The sequence below is a fragment of the Triticum aestivum genome, chromosome 4D (genome assembly GCF_018294505.1).
Source record: "Triticum aestivum cultivar Chinese Spring chromosome 4D, IWGSC CS RefSeq v2.1, whole genome shotgun sequence".
NCBI classification, from domain to species: domain Eukaryota; kingdom Viridiplantae; phylum Streptophyta; class Magnoliopsida; order Poales; family Poaceae; genus Triticum; species Triticum aestivum.
In genome coordinates this window covers 425881158-425898038 of record NC_057805.1, presented here as the reverse complement: position 1 = coordinate 425898038, position 16881 = coordinate 425881158, and positions in this window count along the sequence as shown.

The window sequence follows — 16881 nt, the reverse complement described above, 5'->3', positions numbered from 1 at the left end:
CCTCCATTTCCTAGTCGGGGAGGACCAGGGGTACCCGCCTGAGGGAGTCCTAGATTACGGGGTCCTCGGGCGTCTAGGCTATACGACATGGGCCGGACTCATGGGCTGTGAAGGTGCAAGATAGAAGGCTCTCTCCCGTGTCCGGATAGGACTCTCCTTGGCGTGGAAGGCAAGCTGGGCGTGCGGATATGAAGATTCCTTTCTCTGTAAACTGACTCTGTACAACCCTAGCCCCCTCCGGTGTCTATATAAATCGGAGGGTTTAGTCCGTAGAGGCAATCATAATCATAATCACAATCATACAAGCTATACATCTAGGGTTTGGCCATTACGATCTCGAGGTAGATCAACTCTTGTAACCCCTATACTCATCAAAGTCAATCAAGCAGGAAGTAGGGTATTACCTCCATCAAGAGGGCCCGAACCTGGGTAAACATTGTGTCCCCTGTCTCCTGTTACCCTCGATCCTCAGATGCTCAGTTCGGGACCCCCTACCCGAGATCTGTCGGTTTTGACACCGACATTGGTGCTTTCATTGAGAGTTGAACTCAAGACCTCCCGCTTACCAAACGGGTGCTCTAACCAACTGAGCTTGAGGGCCTCCGTTGGCAGGGGAGTGTTTGGTGGATCAGCGTCACTTGGATTATGTCGGTGAGGGTAATGTCCTTCGCTATCATGCTCTGGACGCGTTTCTGCAACATCAGCACCTCAGGGACCGACCCCCAGTCCGGACCCTTGTCGGTCCAGGATGTGAGCCTCAGCAGGGGTTCGGATCTGAAAGCTAGAGCGGTTGCCCACTTGGAGCCGCGGGGTTCTGTGATATAGAACCATTCCTGTTGCCATATCTTGACGGTGTCCACAAAGTCTCCCTTTGGCCAATTGACTTTGGGGATCTTGCTCACCATGGCACCCCACAGTCCGCGTGTTGCCCGTCGACCACCTTCGGCTTCACATTGAAAATCTTGAGCCATAAGCCGAAATGTGGAGGGACACGAAGGTAGGCCTCACACACAACGATGAATGCCGAGATGTGGAGGAATGAATTTGGGGCCAGATCATGAAAATCCAGCCCCTAGTAGAACATGAGCCCCCTAATGAAGGGGTGAAGGGCGAATCTGAGTCTGCGGAGGTGGGGGATGAACACCACCCTCTCGCCGAGCTCCGGGGTGGGTACAATCTGCGCCGGATCAGGAAGCCTGTGCTTGATTTTCGCGGTTAGGTACCGCGCCTCCCACAGCTCCTGGATGTTCTCCTCTGTTACGGAGGAGGCCATCCACTTGCCTTGAGAGCCGGCCATGGTCGGAGGAGTTGTGGTGGGGAGAAAAGCTTGGAACTTGGGCACTGGAGCTCGAGGATGGAAAGGCAGAGGGAGAAGGAGGTGTAGGAAGGAAAGGTTGGGCTCTATCCGCTTATATGGACTGCGAATATCAAGCGTCCCCCTCTCCCAAGCCTTAAAACTCACCTGTTCTCGAGGGGTCTTGTGAATGGCACGGTTGGATTACCCAAATCTGTATTGATGAGAATCCCGCAATAAGGGGACACGATCTCTGCCTTGACAAGACGTGTCGGTAGAAGTTGCGTGTTGAAACGCAAGGCGGGAGGCCCAAAAAACGGTTCGAGATGATAACAGAGCCAAACTTGGCGTTTCGCTGGAAAGGGCCGTCGATGGATATATTCTAAGTATTATGCTTTTATGGTTGGAAGGTTAACCTGTTGTACAGAGCCGGATATAGATCTCTTGTTCAGAGAGCTGCTTTCAAGTGTTAGGAGGAGGAACCCGCCTTGCAATGCTAAAGACAATTTGTGCGCCGGATACATCGTCATTAAAGCTATGTTCAGGGGCTACTGAGGGAGTCCTAGATTACGGGGTCCTCGGGCGTCCAGGCTATACGACATGGGTCGGACTCATGGGCCGTGAAGGTGCAAGACAGAAGGCTCTCTCCCGTGTCTGGATAGGACTCTCCTTGGCGTGGAAGGCAAGCTGGGCGTGTGGATATGAAGGTTCCTTTCTGTGTAAACCGACTCTATACAACCCCAGCCCCTTCCGGTGTCTATATAAATCGGAGGGTTTACTCCATAGAGGCAATCATAATCATAATCACAATCATACACGCTATACATCTAGGGTTTGGCCATTACGATCTCAAGGTAGATCAACTCTTGTAACCCCTATACTCATCAAAGTCAATCAAGCAGGAAGTAGGGTATTACCTCCATCGAGAGGGCCCGAACCTGGGTAAACATTGTGTCCCCTATCTCCTGTTACCCCCGATCCTCAGACGCATAGTTCGGGACCCCCTACCCGAGATCAGCCGGTTTTGACACCGACACCGCCTGATACCCATCTTCCGCTGTACCGCCGCCCAGACGGAGCGGAGGTCGCCGCCGCCATGCCCGTCTTCAATGAGCGCGGGCTCGTCCCACCGGCACCCAGCGAGGCCCTGGTGGTGTTGTCCTCTAGTGAGTCCGGCGAGGAGGAGAGGTCTGACTCGGAGGTGACCCGGGAGGGGGCGGGGGAGACTTCTCCTCCGCGCGTAGCAGATCTCCTCCGCACCTTCCCCGACGACGACGAGGCCGGCGAGCATCCGGTGAGGGAGTCGTCGCACCCTGCCGGGGTCACGACGAGGTCCATGGGCACCCTCCAAAGAAGCCGCCAGCCGGGGTCTCGAAAAAGAGCAGGTCTGCGTGATCTCCCGAGGCGATGCCTCTGCTTCGTCGCCGGCCGGCGTAGCTGCGGTCCTGGCTGCCGTCCCCTCATCGGTCCCCGAGGCTCGCGCGCCGGTACCCCAGCCCTCGAAGGATTCAGGCCTGGTGCTCTAAAAGAGGGCGAGGGTACGCCGCTGTGGACCAGTAAGTGCTCCGTCTTGATCTTTTGTCCCTGTTCTTGCCGTAGCTTCTTGATGCCTCCCCCTTGTACCGTTAGGCCAAAGCCGGTGGTGAAGAAGAAGAAGGAGACGGCCACGGCCCTCGAGACCCAGCAGCCTGCCACGGTCGCGCCACCTCTAGTGCGGAAGGATGGGGCGGCTCCCGTGCTTCAACGGTCGGGTCGCCCTCACGAGATTCAGGGGGCCGTCCTCAAGAGAAGGCGATCTCCATGGCCGAGCCGGCCCCGGAGGCGCCCGCCCCCAGCTTGCCTGCTGAGGCTCCGAAGGCTCAGGAGCCCCCGACCTCTTCTGCTACCGCCAACCTGCAGGTCTTGGCGTCGATGCCGTTTCCTCTTCTTCCCATCACGCCGCCGGGCAGTGATCCTTCTACCTTGCGTGACACTCTGGAGGAGGCTCTTTCCGTGCTGACCCAGCTTCGGGACGACCTTCAAGGTGTCGACCGTCGCCTGGCGGCAGGGCGTTTGGAGTTGGTCTCAGGGTGGCTATGATCCGACACGTCTGTCAGGGCGGCCTTGAGCCAGACCATAGCAGCCTCGGAGGAAGGCGAGCGGGCCGCTGGCCTGGCCCCTGCTGCCCGTGATGTGGCGCTGAAGGACGCTGAGGCTGCCAGAGAGCGCTGTCGGTTGGCGGAGGCCAAGCTGGAGACCATGCGCAATGAGCGGACCGTCGAGGCTCGTCAGCCGCGAGGCGTCGGAGGAGAAGATGAAGGCTCGAGGAGACGCGGTCACCGGTCGTGACACCGAGCTGGAGCAGTCGGCGGGGGCACAGGCCGCGGAGCAAGGAGAAGGTGGAGGCGGAGAAGGCCTAGCTGGAAGCCAAGGTGAAGGTTCTTGCTGAAGATCGTGTGGCCTTCAAATCCCTTGAACTGAAGTCCCGCGAGGCGCTGAAGGAGTTCTACGGGAAGGGCTTGAAGAAGCCGTTGGTGACCGACGAGGAAGGCCCCGCCGAGCTACTCCCTCAGCTTGTCACGGCGCTCGAGGGCATCGTTTATGGGATCGGCCCCATGTTGGAGGGGGAAGCCCGTGCACTCTCCGTTTCAATTCTGACGCGTGTCTTCAGTCATCTTCATCTTCGCGACCCCAGCGTCGACCTCGACACCCTGCTTGAGCCCATGGGCGAGGAGCGTTGCGAGGCCGCTGCCGAAGCCATGAAGGACCGGGTGGAGGCCCTACTGGAGAAATTCCTCGCCATCGACCCCGCACCCCCGGCTGATGGTGTTGTCGACCCTGCGGCTCCGGCGGACCACAAAGGTGATGGCAACATTGCTGGCGAAGGGGCGCTCCTTGCAGGTGGTAGCAGCGCCCAAGGCTGAAGAGAAGGCTTGCTGGCGGTGCTTCCCTCCACTTTTATTTCCTGCAACATGCACCGTGCCTCGTGGAGGCGTTAAAACTTATGCTTGGTATTTGTACGAACAATATGTCTTGTAATAGCTTGCTAGGATTCCGCGATTTCCTTCCCGCTGCTTTAGTGTTCTGCGTCGGCAGAGCCCGGCCTCACGCAGGCCTCAGCCGCCATTGGGTCGTCTGGATCACCAGGACGAGACCAAGGGGTGATGGGCTATGTGACCAGTTAGGCTCCTGAGTCACGATGCTCAGGAGTCCCCCTTGACGTACGAATAGCCCTCGGGAAGGGAATGCGAAAGTAGGCCTTAGCATTCCGCGTCGGTAGGGCCCGATCCCGCACATGCCTCAGCCGCCATTGGGTCGTCCGAATCGCCAGGACGAGACCAAGGGGTGAGGGGCTACGTGACCAGTTAGGCTCCTGAGTCGCGATGTTCAGGAGCCCCCCTTGATGTACGAACAGACCTCCATACCTGTCCTCGCCAAGGTCCCGCTCGGGAGGGGCGCGCGACGACCAGGTCCGAGGGACCTGGTAGGATGGCGTGCGCCAGGCGTGACCTGGGCGTAGCCCCATGCCCAGCCCCCTCGCGCGGCTCTCCCAAAGGGAAGCGTTGCGATGAGGCCGGACACTAAGCCTGGCGGCTCCTTGAGGTTGATGCGGCCAAGGGGCCACCCTCAGTAGTTTATCACCAGCGCGGAGCGTAGCGCTTCCGCACTTGCACGGGTATAGCCGCTCCTCGACCATGTCGACTGCCAGCACAGAGCATGGTGCTTCCACTGGTGCGTGGGTGGGGGCCCCCTCTGAGTGGAGCCCCCGGGGCGTGTACAGGCCCGCCCTAACACGTGGCTTGCACGGCAGGGCTAGACGAGGTCTGTATGGGCACTCGTGAGCTAGCGCGGGACTCACGAGGCCCTACCTCAAGGCGGGTTGCGCCTAAATTTGATTCTTGACAGCTGAGATGGTCCTGCGAGATGGTTAGACAACCTGCGCCGAATGAATCTCCTGAGGTGATCACATGAGAAGGCCAAACACCAACGACCCCAGGAGGTGACGTGAATGGGGCCGGCCCACCAGACAGAGCTCAGCCATTGGGTTTATCTACGCTGCAGGGACGGACCCGAGCACAGACGCCGTGCCTAGTCTTCTCATGCGAAAATCCTAAGGAAAGACAACCGGCGTGCGTCTCTCATGGCAGCGAGGTACCGGGTCACGCGCCCTAGCTCATCCGCCCGCGATTAGCTCATGAGAGAACCAAGCACCAAGGACCATGGGAGGTGACATACACGGGAGCATGCCCGCGAGCCAGAGCTCGGCCTCTTGGATTTACCGACGCTGCAGGGACAGACCCGAGCACAGACGCCGTGTTGGCCCTTAATCATGAGGCGGTTGTGGGTGGGTTCGCAAGGGCGCACGACGTTCATGGCATCGAAGTGTCGGACTGGCAGGTGATAATGATAGGGTAACTCATGCAAGGAGGCAAGCTAGTTCGGATAAATGCAAGGACGATACATGCCACAGGGACGGACCCATGCGGCCTGGGGATGATGTGGCCCAAGGGGCGCCCCCAACAGAGTAGATTTAAAGACACAAAAGGATACACGTCGCAGGGACAGGCCCGTGCGACTTGGGGATAATGCTGCCCGAGGGGCGCCCCCAACTGAATGAATCGGAAAGAGTCACCTGGCACCGTTGCTGGAGGGATGTCGAAGCAGCTGAAGACGCATGTTGAAGAAGTTGCTCCTCACGAGTTGCCTGTGTCCTGAGCCTCGGGAGGCTTTGGGGGCCTGGGAGGCTCATGAAGAACCGTCGCCATTTCCGCCAGGACTGCGTGATGCCTGGCCTCCTGAGCCGCCAGAACGCTCCGCAGGTAGCGCTGGAAGGTGACAGCCGCGTTCGGCAGGGCGAATGGCATGCGAACATTGCTGTGAGGTGGACCCTCGCACCGACCAATGCGCGACGGCCAGAAACGCTCCAGGGATGCGGCCCTGTTGAGCCCTGGAATGTCGACGCAGACGCGCAGCTCGCCGTCCTTGCTAGGACGAGGAGTTGCGCCTGGTGGTGGGTGGCGGTCGCCGCGCATGGTTCTCGCCTCTTGAAGTTCCTCGGTCGCCTTGGTGATGAACTCCTGAGCACCAGGCACTCCATGCCTTGTGCCTTCATGAGGGAAGCATGCGGTGAAGCATGCCTCCACATGGTGCCCGAGCGCCTCCCTCGTGACATTGGCTAGGTCAGAGGCCCTCCAGAAGAGAGCCGCCGAGCCCAGCCTAAGGAGGGCGCCGAGTAGGCCTTCCTATGCGAGAGAGGGAGGCGCCCCATCTGTGGGCGCAGGTGCTGAGGTGGTGCTGCTGGAAACACCGCTCTCCTGAGGCTCTTGGCGGAGTAGCTGCTACTTCTTCTTGGGGACTGCCTCAGGAGGGTAGATGGCGCCTTTGTTGTCCGGGTCTTCAACTTCTGCAGCCTGGTAGACGCGCTCGAGGGAGCACACTGCGTCCTTTTCCTCACAGGTGACCGTGATGACGCCGCAGCTTCCTGGCATCTTGAGGACGTTGTAGCCATGGTGGGTCACCGCCATAAACTTGGCCAGGGCTGGTTACAAAAGGATGGCATTGTACGGCAGGCGGATGTTGGCGACGTCAAAGTCGATGAGCTCGGTGCGTTAGTTGTCACGCTGGCCGAAGGTGACAGGAAGGCGGATCTGCCCTATCGGGGTACTGGAGCCGTTGGTCACTCCTGAGAAGGGCTTGGTGGGCTGCAGCTGATCATATGGCAGTTGGAGGCGGTCGAATGTCTCGATGGAGAGAACATTGAGTCCCGCACCGCCATCGATAAGGGTCTTGGTGACGAGGACGTTGTTGATGATGGGCGAGCAGAGCATTGGGAAGGCACCGGCAGTTGCCGCGCACTTGAGCTGGTCGGATGAGCTGAAGGTAATGGTGCACTTGGACCACCTGAGCTGGCACGTGGCCTCGAGCCTGGGGAGGGCCGTTCACCTCGCGAGCAAACTGCTTGAAGATACGCTGGGAGGCTGGGGCCTGAGCGCCGCCCAAGATGCAGGCGATGGCGCGCGGTTCCTGGAAGCCCCCAACCCCCTTGTCCTGGTGATGGTCGTCGTTCCTCCTCAGTGGTGGCGGTAGCGGAGGGAGCCCGGCCTTGCCCTGTGGACAGTCCTCGCGAGACTGCTCTCTCCAGGTGCCCTCACGAGGCTGGTCTTGCCAGCGATCCTCACGAGGCCGGTCGCGCCACTCCTGGCGGGGACCGCGGTCATCCCAGCATCCTCCACTTCGGCCTCCTCCACGGTCGTAGCCTCAGTCGTCACGCTCGGGGCATCGACCGAAGTGCCCGTCGCGGATGGCCCTGAGCTCCTGACAGTCGTTGGTGTTGTGGTTGTGCACGTTGTGGAAGGCGCAGAATAGGCGGTTGGCCTTGGATGACTCGGGGTGGTCGCAGCCGTGCTTCATCTCTGGTTCCGCCGTGAGCACGGCATCCCCCTTGCGCTTCACGTCCTTGGTCTTGGCCTTCTTGTCTTCCGGGGCGGTAGCTGGAAGCTCGAGGAGGGAGAGGCATCCCTCCTCAGCTCTCGCGCACTTGGTCGCCATGTTGAACATCTCTAGAGCCATGCACAGGTCCTCATGTATGGCGAGCTCCTCCTTCATCTTGACATCGCGGACGCCATCAGCGAAGGCCAAGATGTTGGCCTCGTCGGTCACCTTCGGAATCTTGAGGCGAACGCTGTTGAAACACTGGATGTCCTTCTGCAGTGTTTCCCCCGGCTGTTGCTTGATGCGCCGCAGGTCACCGGCAGCGGGCGGGCGATCGCGGGTGCCTTGGAAGTTGGCGACGAAGAGCTCGTGCATCTCGCCCCAGGAGGAGATCGATCTCGTGGGCAGGTTTAGGAGCCACGAGCGTGCGCCATCTTTGAGTGCCATGGGAAACTAGTTTACCAAAACCTTCTCGTCGCCGTTGGCCGCCTCGATGCTCAGCTCGTAGAGCTGCAAGAACTCAGCAGGGTCAGGGGTGTCGTCGTAGCGCGGAGGCAGGTCGGGCTTGAACTTGTCGGGCCAGACAATGCTGCGCAGCTTGGGGGTGAAGGCGCGGCAGCCCGCGGTGGCCACTGGAGCCCGTCGTGGAGGTGGAGCCTGGTCTTGGTACCCACGCACCGCCGCTGTAGGCGGCGCACGATCTTGACGTGGTGGTGCTGGGAGTGCAGGAGCATCTTCTTGCAGCCGCTGGATTTCCTGGGAGCTTCCTTCTTCACGCGCGGGCACCCTGCGCGGTGGGTCGTGCCGCGGGGCCGCGCATCTTGGTGCAAGGGCGATGTCTTGATGTGGAGGTGGCGGAGGTGCCCCATGTGCTATGTCGCCCGCTGCAGGAGGCGGACGAGGCAATGAAAGGGACGGTGCAGGGGAGCCCTCAGCGGCGCTGACGAGCTCGGCGATGCGGTCCAGCCAATCTTCATAGAGGTCGTCGACGGGGCGGTAGCGCAGGAGCTCGCGCGCCATGAGCAGCGCAGCCTGCGCGTCCGCGGGCCCACGACGAGCGTGGGACGACGAACCGGCCGGAGTCAGTGACAGGGTGGCGGTGCGTCCGTCCTGCCGCATGGAGGGGTGCAGCAACGAAGCTTGCTGCTCGTTACCCACCGGGCCGGTGGCGGCGTTGGCTGCGGGCGATGGAGAGCGGTGGGGAGGCCCGCCGATGGGCGCCGTCTGGGCGACGCGAGTGTTGAGAGCGGCTCGGCGCTCGGCACGGGCCCGACGAGCGTCAGCCATGGAAGCGGTAGAGTAGTGGTGCGTCGATCGACGGATGAAAGGCTTCAGCGCACCCCTACCTGGCGCGCCAAATGTTGGATTACGGGTTCCGACAAACCCTTGTGAGGTTCGAACTCTGGGGTGCGCACGAAGAACACTCTCTCCCTAGCTCGCTCGCTCAACGATCCCACGACCTAGCTCGATGAACCCAAAGAACAAGAGACGCGGGGGTTTATACTGGTTCGGGCCACCTTGCGGTGTAATACCCTACTCCAGTATGTGGTGGATTGCCTCGAGGGGCTGAGGACGAACTATTACAGTGGATGAATAGCCTCAGGAGGTGAGGTGTTCTTGAGGTCGAAGAGCTGGTGGGTGTGAGGATGATCTGAATGATCCGTCCGTCCCCCCTTGCTATGGTGGCGGCTAGGTCCTATTTATAGTGGCCTTGGTCCTCTTCCCAAATGTTAGGCGGGAAGGGATCCCACAATAGCCAAGTTTGAAGGGGGACAACTAGTACAAGCTATCCTGACAAAAGGTGGTCTTCGCCTGCCAAAGGCTCTGGTGGTGACGCTGCTGTGGGCTCTGCGATGAACTCCGTCATGTCGTCCTGGCGGTCTTGGTCTTGTTGCACCGATATGGAAACCTTTGCCTGATGCCTCGGGACCCTGCGCCTGCGCTTGCCTCCTTAGCACTAAAGAGGAAACTGGTACACTGCGCCCGCTGGCGCCCGCCTGGCCTTGGTCGTCATGGCTCACGTCACGTGAACCTCGCGAGGTGCCCCTTGCATAGATATCTCTGCTCCTCGGGAGCCAGCCTAGAGAGGCTACCCCAAGGGAGGTCTTGGTATCGTCCGCCTCATGAGGCTTGGCCCCTCGCAAGGGTCTTGAGCTGTTGCTGCCAAAACTGGGCCGTACTGTCGGGGAATGTAGCAAAAATTCAAAATGTTCTACGCATCACCAAGATCAATCTATGGAGTAATCTAGCAACGAGGGGAAGGGGAGTGAATCTACATACCCTTGTAGATCGCGATGCGGAAGTGTTGCAAGAACGCGGATGAGGGAGTCGTACTCGTAGCGATTCAGATCGCGGTTGATTCCGATCTAAGCACCGAAGAACGGTGCCTCCGCGTTCAACACACGTGCAGCCCGGTGACGTCTCCCACGCCTTGATCCAGCAAGGAGAGAGGGAGAGGTTGGGGAAGACTCCGTCCAGCAGCAGCACAACGGCATGGTGGTGATGGAGGAGCGTGGCAATCCCGCAGGACTTTGCCAAGCACCGCGGGAGAGGAGGAGGAGGGAGAGGGGTATGGCTGCGCCGAAAGAGAGACGTTCTCATGTGTATGGCAGCCCCAAAACCCCAATATATATAGGGGAGGGGGGCTGCGCCCCCATCTAGGGTTCCCCCCCCCAAGGGGTGCGGCCAGCCCTAGATGGGGCTTGGGGGCAGCCAAGGGGTGGAGAGAGGGGGGGGCGCCCCACTAGATGGGCCTTAGGCCCATCTGAGACTAGGGTTTCCCCCTTTCCCCCTTTCCTGCGCCCTGGGCCTCTTGTGGGGGGGCGCACCAGCCCACCTGGGGCTGGTCCCCTCCCACACTTGGCCCACGCAGCCCTCTGGGGCCGGTGGCCCCACCTGGTGGACCCCCGGGACCCTCCCGGTGGTCCCGGTACATTACCGATATCACCCGAAACCTTTCCGGTGACCAAAACAGGACTTCCCATATATAAATCTTTACCTCCGGACCATTCCGGAACTCCTCGTGACGTCCGGGATCTCATCTGGGACTCCAAACAACATTCGTTAACCACGTACATACTTTCCCTATAACCCTAGCGTCATCGAACCTTAAGTGTGTAGACCCTACGGGTTCGGGAACCATGCAGACATGACCGAGACGTTCTCCGGTCAATAACCAACAGCGGGATCTGGATACCCATGTTGGCTCCCACATGTTCCACGATGATCTCATCGGATGAACCACGATGTCGGGGATTCAATCAATCCCGTATTCAATTCCCTTTGTCTATCGGTATGTTACTTGCCCGAGATTCGATCGTCGGTATCCCGATACCTTGTTCAATCTCGTTACCGGCAAGTCTCTTTACTCGTTTCGTAACTCACATCATCCCGTGATCAACTCCTTGGTCACATTGTGCACATTATGATGATGTCCTACCGAGTGGGCCCAGAGATACCTCTCCGTTTACACGGAGTGACAAATCCCAGTCTCGATTCGTGCCAACCCAACAGACACTTTCGGAGATACCTGTAGTGCACCTTTATAGCCACCCCGTTACGTTGTGACGTTTGGTACACCCAAAGCATTCCTACGGTATCCGGGAGTTGCACAATCTCATGGTCTAAGGAAATGATACTTGACATTAGAAAAGCTCTGAGCAAATGAACTACACGATCTTGTGCTAGGCTTAGGATTGGGTCTTGTCCATCACATCATTCTCCTAATGATGTGATCCCGTTATCAACGACATCCAATGTCCATGGTCAGGAAACCGTAACCATCTATTGATCAACGAGCTAGTCAACTAGAGGCTTACTAGGGACATGGTGTTGTCTATGTATCCACACATGTATCTGAGTTTCCTATCAATACAATTCTAGCATGGATAATAAACGATTATCATGAACAAGGAAATATAATAATAACCTATTTATTATTGCCTCTAGGGCATATTTCCAACAGTCTCCCACTTGCACTAGAGTCAATAATCTAGTTCACATCACCATGTGATTAACACTGACAGGTCACATCACCATGTGACCAACATCCAAAGAGTTTACTAGAGTCAACAATCTAGTTCACATCATTATGTGATTAACACTCAATGAGTTCTGGTTTGATCATCTTATGCTTGTGAGAGAGGTTATTAGTCGATGGGTCTGAACCTTTCAGATCCGTGTGTGCTTTACGAATATCTATGTCATCTTGTGGATGCTACCACGCGCTATTTGGAGCCATTTCAAATAATTGCTCTACTATACGAATCCGGTTTACTACTCAGAGTCATCCGGATTAGTGTCAAAGTTCGCATCGACGTAACCCTTTACGACGAACTCCTTTTCACCTCCATAATCGAGAAAATTCCTTAGTCCACTAGATACTAAGGATAAGTTCGACCGCTGTCATGTGATCCATTCCCGGATCACTATTGTACCCCTTGACCAACTCATGGCAAGGCACACTTCATGTGCGGTACACAACATAGCATACTGTAGAGCCTACGTCTAAAGCATAGGGGACGACCTTCGTCCTTTCTCTTTCTTCTGCTGTGGTCAGGTCTTGAGTCTTACTCAATACTCACACCTTGTAACACAGCCAAGAACTCCTTCTTTGCTGATCTATTTTGAACTCTTTCAAAATCATGTCAAGGTGTGCGTTCTTTGAAAGTATCATCGGGCGTCTTGATCTATCTCTATAAATCTTGATGCCCAATGTGTAAGCAGCTTTTATCCAGGTCTTCCTTTGAAAAACTCCTTTCAAACAACCCTTTATGCTTTCCAGAAATTCTACATCATTTCGGATCAACAATATGTCATTCACATATACTTATCAGAAATGTTGTAGTGCTCCCACTCACTTTATTGTAAATACAAGTTTCTAACAAACTTTGTATAAACCCAAAAACTTTTATCACTCTATCAAAGCATATATTCTGACTCTGAGATGCTTGCTCTAGTCCATGGAAGGATCGCTGGAGCTAGCATACCTTTTAGCATCCTTAGGATCGACAAAACCTTTCTGATTGTATCACATACAATCTTTCCTTACGAAAACTGGTAAGGAAACTTGTTTTGACATCCATCTGCCAGATTTCATAAATGCAGCTAATGCTAACATGATTCCGACGGACTTAAGCATCGCTACGGATGAGAAAATCTCATCGTAGTCAACTCCTTGAACTTGTGGAAATACTCTTTGCCACAAGTCGAGCTTCATGGATGGTAACATTACCGTTCACGTCCGTCTTCTTCTCAAAGATCCATTTATCTCGGATTTCATGGCTTCTAACCATTTGTCGGAATATGGGCCCACCATCGCTTCTCCATAGCTCATAGGTTCATCGTTGTCCAACAACATGACTTCCAAGACAGGATCACGTACTACTCTGAAGTATTACGCATCCTCGTCGTCCTACGAGGTTTGGTAGTGACTTGATCCGAAGTTTCATGATCACTATCATAAGCTTCCACATCAATTGGTGTAGGTGCCACAGGAACAACTTCCTGTGCCCTGCTACACACTAGTTGAAGTGACGGTTCAATAACCTTATCAAGTCTCCACCATCCTCCCACTCAATTCTTTCGAGAGAAACTTTTCCTCGAGAAAGGACCTGTTTCTAGAAGCAATTACTTTTGCTTCCAGATCTGAAATAGGAGGTATACCCAACTGTTTTGGGTATTCTATGAAGATGCATTTATCCGCTTTGGGTTCAAGCTTATCAGCTTGAAACTTTTTCACATAAGCATCGCAGCCCCAAACTATTAAGAAACGACAACTTAGGTTTCTCTAAACGGTGTCGTCTCAACGGAATTGCGTGGTGCCCCTTTTAAAGTGAATGCGGTTGTCTCTAATGCCTAACCCATAAACAATAGTGGTAATTCAATAAGAGACATCATGGTATGCACCATATCCAATAGGGTGCAGCTATCATGTCCGGACACACCATCACACTATGGTGTTCCAGGCGGTATTAATTGTGAAACACTTTCCACAATGTCTTAATTGTGTGCCAAACTCGTAACTCAGATACTCATCTCTATGATCATATCACAGACATTTTATCCTCTTGTCACGACGATCTTCAACTTCACTCTGAAATTACTTGAACCTTTCAATAATTCAGACTTGTGTTTCATCAAGTAAATACACTCGGCATCTACTCAAATCATCTGTGAAGTAAGAACATAACGATATCCACTGCATGCCTCAGCACTCATTGGACTGCATACATCAAAATGTATTACTTCCAATAAGTTGCTCTCTTGTTCCATCTTACTGAAAACGAGGATTTTCAGTCATCTTGCCCATGTGGTATGATTTGCATGTCTCAAGTGATTCAAAATCAAGTGAGTCCAAACGATCCATCTGCATGGAGTTTCTTCATGCATATATACCAATAGGCATGGTTCGCATGTCTCATTCTTTTCAAAACGAGTGAGTCCAAAGATCCATCTACATGGAGCTTCTTCATGCGTTCTATACCAATATGACTCAAGTGGCAGTGCCACAAGTATGTGGTACTATCATTACTATCTTATATCTTTTGGCATGAACATGTGTATCACAACGATCGAGATTCATTTTAGGTGCAAGACCATTGAAGGTATTATTCAAATAAACAGAGTAATCATTATTCTCCTTCAATGAATAACCGTATTGCGATAAACATAATCCAATCATGTTTGTGCTCAACACAAACACCAATCTCGATGGTAGAGGGAGCATGCGATGCTTGATCACATCAACCTTGGAAACACTTCCAACACATATCGTCATCTCACCTTTAGCTAGTCTCCGTTTATTCCGCAGCTTTTATTTCGAGTTACTAACACTTAGCAACCGAACCGGTATCTAATACCCTAGTGCTTCTAGGAGTACTAGTAAAGTACACATTCATATAATGTATATCCAATATACTTCTGTCGACCTTGCCCGCCTTCTAATCTACCAAGTATATAGGGTAGCTCTGCTTCAGTGACCGTTCCCCTCATTACAGAAGCACTTAGTCTCGGATTTGGGTTCAACCTTGGGATTCTTCACTAGAGCAGCAAATGATTTGCTGTTTCATGAAGTATCCCTTTTGCCCTTGCCCTTCTAGAAACCAGTGGTTTTACTAACCATCAACAATTGATGCTCCTTCTTGATTTCTACTTTCGCGGTGTCAAACATCACGAGTTGCTCAAGGATCATCATCTATCCCTGATATGTTATAGTTCATCACGAAGCTATAATAGCTTGGTGGCAGTGACTATGGAGAACCATCACTATCTCATCTGGAAGATTAACTCCCACTCGATTCAAGCGACTGTGGCACTCAGACAATCTGAGCACATGCTCAACGATTGAGCTCTTCTCCCTTAATCTGCAGTCTTAAGAAACTTGTCAGAGGTCTCATACCTCCTGACGTGGGCACTAGTCTGAAATCCCAATTTCAGTCTTCGGAACATCTCATATGTTCTTCGACGTTTCAAAACCATCTTTGGTGCCACAATTCTAAACCGTTAGCATTACGCACTGAACTATCACGTAGTCATCAAAACGTGTATGCCAGATGTTTCGTAACATCTACAGACGACACTAAGGTTCAGCACACCGAGCGGTGCATTAAGGACATAAGCCTTCTGTGCAGCAATGAGGACAATCCTCAGTTTACGGACCCAGTCCGCATAATTGCTACTACCAACTTTCAACTAAATTTTCTCTAGGAACATATCTTAAATAGTAGAGCTAAAGCGTAAGACATAATTTGCAAAGACCTTTTGACTATGTTCATGATAATGAAGTTCATCTGATTAATGAACTCCCACTCAGATAGACATCCCTTTAGTCATCTAAGTGATACATGATCCGAGTCAGACTAGGCCGTGTCCGATCATCACGTGAGACAGACTAGTCATCATCGGTGAACATCTCCATGTTGATCGTATCTACTATACGACTCATGTTCGACCTTTCGGTCTCTTGTGTTCCGAGGCCATGTCTGTACATGCTAGGCTCGTCAAGTCAACCTAAGTGTTTCGCATGTGTTCCGAGGCCATGTCTGTACATGCTAGGCTCGTCAACACCCGTTGTACTCGAACGTTAGAATCTATCACACCCGATCATCACGTGGTGCTTCGAAACAACGAACCTTCACAACGGTGCACAGTTAGGGGGAACACTTTCTTGAAATTATTATAAGGGATCATCTTACTTACTACCGTCGTTCTAAGCAAATAAGATGCATAACATGATAAACATCACATGCAATCAAATAGTGACATGATATGGCCAATATCAATTTTGCTCCTTTGATCTCCATCTTCGGGGCACCATGATCATCTTTGTCACCGGCATGACACCATGATCTCCATCATTGTGTCTTCATGAAGTTGTCACGCCAACGATTACTTCTACTTCTATGGCTAACGCGCTTAGCAATAAAGTAAAGTAATTTACATGGCGTTATTCAATGACACGCAGGTCATACAAAAAATAAAGACAACTCCTATGGCTCCTGCCGGTTGTCATACTCATCGACATGCAAGTCGTGATTCCTATTACAAGAATATGATCAATCTCATACATCACATATATCATTCATCACATCTTCTGGCCATATCACATCACAAGGCACATGCTGCAAAAACAAGTTAGACGTCCTCTAATTGTTGTTGCAAGTTTTTACGTGGCTTGTATAGGTTTCTAGCAAGAACGTTTCTTACCTGCGTAAAACCACAACGTGATATGCCAATTTCTATTTACCCTTCATAAGGACCCTTTTCATCGAATCCGTTCCGACTAAAGTGGGAGAGACAGACACCCGCTAGCCACCTTATGCAACTAGTGCATGTCAGTCGGTGGAACCTGTCTCACGTAAGCGTACGTGTAAGGTCGGTCCGGGCCGCTTCATCCCACAATGCCGCCGAAACAAGATAAGACTAGTAGCGGCAAGAAGAATTGGCAACATCTACGCCCACAAATACTTTGTGTTCTACTCGTGCATAGAAACTACGCATAGACCTACCTCTGATACCACTCTCGGGGAACGTAGCAGAAATTCAAAATTTTCTACGCATCACCAAGATCAATCTATGGAGTAATCTAGCAACGAGGGGAAGGGGAGTGAATCTACATACCCTTGTAGATCGCGATGCGGAAGCGTTGCAAGAACGCGGATGAGGGAGTCGTACTC